The sequence below is a fragment of the Fomitopsis serialis genome (genome assembly GCF_022376445.1).
Source record: "Fomitopsis serialis strain Sig1Antser10 chromosome Unknown B0H18scaffold_349, whole genome shotgun sequence".
Taxonomy (NCBI): Eukaryota; Fungi; Basidiomycota; class Agaricomycetes; order Polyporales; family Fomitopsidaceae; genus Fomitopsis; species Fomitopsis serialis.
In genome coordinates this window covers 16,748-20,298 of record NW_025955309.1, presented here as the reverse complement: position 1 = coordinate 20,298, position 3,551 = coordinate 16,748, and the positions used below count along the sequence as shown (strand labels likewise).

At 55.9% G+C, this 3,551-nt stretch overlaps 1 non-coding gene across 1 annotated transcript; it reads left to right on the top strand.

Annotated features, from left to right (window-relative positions):
• The first annotated feature begins 1,307 nt into the window (after positions 1–1,307).
• B0H18DRAFT_t178 lies at positions 1,308–1,407 on the top strand. The gene has a single exon. It is a non-coding gene; the product is annotated as a tRNA-Lys (tRNA).
• Positions 1,408–3,551: the final 2,144 nt, after the last annotated feature.

Below are 3,551 nucleotides of genomic sequence, written 5' to 3'. Positions count from 1 at the left end.
CCGGTCAGAAGTCACTCGCAACCGGAGCGGACGCGAGCAACTCGAATCGCAACAAGTGAATGTCTGTCACAACGCCCGGCATTACAGAGAACGTCCATATGCGCATTGTAGGTGTACTAATGTTACGAATAACATCTACGAATAACAAGGTCACATCACTTCGACGCGCCCGACTCCTTCGGCGCCTCGCCACCCTGCACAGCACATGAGTACTGTCGAGCAAGAATCGTACTTCGTTCCTCACCTTGGCCGTCTTGCGAGCATCACCCAGGTCTGACGGTGCTTCGCCCTTCTTCTCGGTTGGCTTTTCTTTCTGGTCTGGCTTCGTCTCAGCCTCGGAGCTCTGGCCGGGGGCGCCTTCGGTCCACTTGCCGTCCTTCGCCTTCTTCTCTTCAGCAGCCTGAGCATCTGGGGGCGAGTCCTCGTTCTAATATACGTGAACATCTAATCGTGTTCGTACGGGTCGTATGCAATTGACTCACGAAACTCTGCTGCATCGACTCATTGACCTCCTTGCCAGAGACGGTCTCTCCCTCAGAATCAGTGACGGCGCCCTTATCGCTGGATTTCTAAGAAAAGCAAGTTCTTAAAAGCCCCATGACTACGAGAGTACAGCATACACACCTGCGTGTTTTCAGTCTCCTCCGCCTCTTTCGGTTCGGCGCTTGCATCCTCTCCCGAAGACTCCGGCGTGTTCTCAGCATCCTTTTGCTATCTCCGAGACTGTGCGCGCCACGATCCGCCTGACTGAATGCGACGTCATGCGTCTTTTGTCTGACTGCGATGTGAGCAACCAGACAGCCTGTTAATTCCAGCGGGGGTGTCAGCGCTCTGTTGTACTCGCGTGACGTACCGCGAGCGTACAGCGGGCCAAACACGACAGCAGAGCCGATCTACAACGACAAATCCATCAACACGCCGGTCGACACGAGAAACGCGACGGTCCACTCAAGACTCACAATCCAAGGCATGTCGCTGCTCTTCGCAGCGTCCGCGGTGCTGCTCATGCACCGCCTGCCCGCGCCCGTGGTGCGGCCGGTCGCGCGCACGCTCGGGCGGACAGCCTGCGCGAAAATGCGTCGTCCAAGACGGGAAGTCATGTTGGAAGAGCAGTGAGTACGAGCTGGAGGGAATGCCGTCGACTGCCAGGTCAGGCTGCTGGCGCCTCTTCGACACCCTCTGCGCGCTTCGGACAGTCCCGGTCCGTCGGCCAGAGCACTCCGTGACGTCACTGTCGGTGCAATAATGATTTCATTATCCTTGGCACTTGCTCCAGTGAAGGACAACGTACGTAAGAAGCACCCTAAGCCTGCCTAGCTCAATCGGATAGAGCGTGAGACTTTTAAGGCTCGGGCATTTCCAGCCACTGGAATCTCAAGGCTGCGGGTTCGACCCCCGCGGTGGGCTACTAAGTTGATTATTTTATTATTCCGCGTCATTTTCTACTGGAATGAAGAATTGATCAAGTCATTTTTCGTTCTCTAGGCCGCCTTTTGCATCCGTGTTTCTCTTGAAACGCAATCGCTCGACTCTCATTCCTATAGCGCTAGTAACGGCGACCGACTTCAAACTATGCACGTCACTCCGAACGAGCCACCCTAAGCAGACAGCTGTAATGCCTTATTCCATGTAAAGGCGGAGTGGTACGTACCATACAAGATTCTAAGTTCACGCGTTCAACGGTCATTGAATCTTAGGGTTACGCTTCCTATTGGTCTTTCATGATACGTTCCTGCAGCTCATTTGTAGAACCTCTATTGCCCACTTACCCTGTGGAGCTGTCAGGTTCGTAAACCGCGGTTGCTACGATGAAGACACTTGGCCAACGACCCTGACACGTAAGCACTCACAAAGCTTCGGTCTACGACCGTCATATACTTCATGATGTGTCGCTGGGCCGCGACCGCGTCTCCTATGAATATTCTCAAGGTGAGTAGTAGTTTTGCGACACATGGACACACACGCTACAACAAGATCACGCAAAGCCACTCGCGCCCACGCCCCTGGCAACAGCGTGGGCCCGGTCGCGTTAGCCATCGGGTTCATGGTGATCGGGGAGTGGTGGGTGTGGATACCTGGGGCGGTGTTGTTGGCTCATTGGATACGAGACACGCCCACGCCGCTGATCGCGTCGCCGCGCGAGGTTCGCTTGCCGGTCGTCGTCCACTGCACGGTGTGTACTGCGTCGGCTGCGAACTGTAACTTGACTGCTCGAGAAATCGGCGCGATGCTCAACTCATCCGAGTACACTGTGGTGGAAGGATACATTGGCAAGGTGAGTACTGCGATCATCGTTAGATGCATATGTATGAATGCTTATCCATAATGGGACATATGATACGTCGCTTCGATTTCGCCGTATGTACATCTCCGGGATTCCACGCCGGACACTGCGGCGGGGTCTTCGCAGTGAGATGGCGCGATAGAGGTATCCTAGGCAGTTTCCTGGATAGACTTCCCCGTCGGCACAGACAAATCACCCTGCATCGAAGTCGCGGACGCATGAGAGGGTGCAAAGAGCCTGAAGGCCGCTCGTTTCTCGCCCGCTCAAGGCATTGAACCGTGGATATGGAGTACGCTGACAGCGTCGCGACGGGGGCTATGAAAGGCCGTTAGTGTCCGGGGCGTCCAGCGTATTTCCATCCGATGCAGGAATGGCAAGACTTAACGGGGTCAGCGGCGCCAGAGAATAGTCGAATCGAAGATGATGTGCGTGATGATTTTCTAGCGGGTGTCTGCAGTATGCACGACTCACCAGAAAACCAAGACAAGGCTCCGCATGTCAGACGGGCAAGATATCCAGGTCGATGTGCATCGTTGATAATTGTGAGTAGTCGATATCCAACAATACCTGACGTGCTCCTGACTATTTGACGACTACATGGGGTCCGACGGGTGCATCCGACCGTCTCGGTGGAGCGAGAAGTGGAGACGGCTCGCTCTCAGAGCAGAGCTGACGAGCACCTCCCTGTCCCTCTGCGCACTGACGATGTAGCCGAGCGGTACTCACAGTGATTGCCTTCGCTTGAGGACCTCCCGACTTTGTCCCCTCGAGGACCCGGCCCTAGCCCACTTGTTATGCTGGAACAGCCCATACTACCGCCGCAGCTCGTGTCCCAGCGTGTCGCGATCGAGGGAGGTTGTCTCCTCGCCACCTCGACATCAGGCATCCGACGACGGATACGTGCGTAGGACGCCCATGTTATCGATCGCGCCACCGCGCCATACGAGAGTCGGTTCAGCGAGCAGCCAAATGCTATGGCAGACAGTAAATGGTCGGCAGTAAGGGTGAGTCCACCTTTTTTTGTCTTTTTGCATCCGATGAGAGGAACCGGAGGGGCAGCGGCTGGGGCTGGGGCAGGGGCAGGCGAGGGGGAATGATCATGGCAGCGGTGACTGCCCCCGCTGACGCTGCTGTGGTCTATTTCCCCACGGCTGAACCAGAAAGCAGGGTCGATATTAGGGTGATCAGCGGTCCTCCACTTTTTCTTTTCAAGCAGGCAAGGCCGTGCTGTACCTCGACTCATGGTGTTCGCCCGGTGGGCGACGGC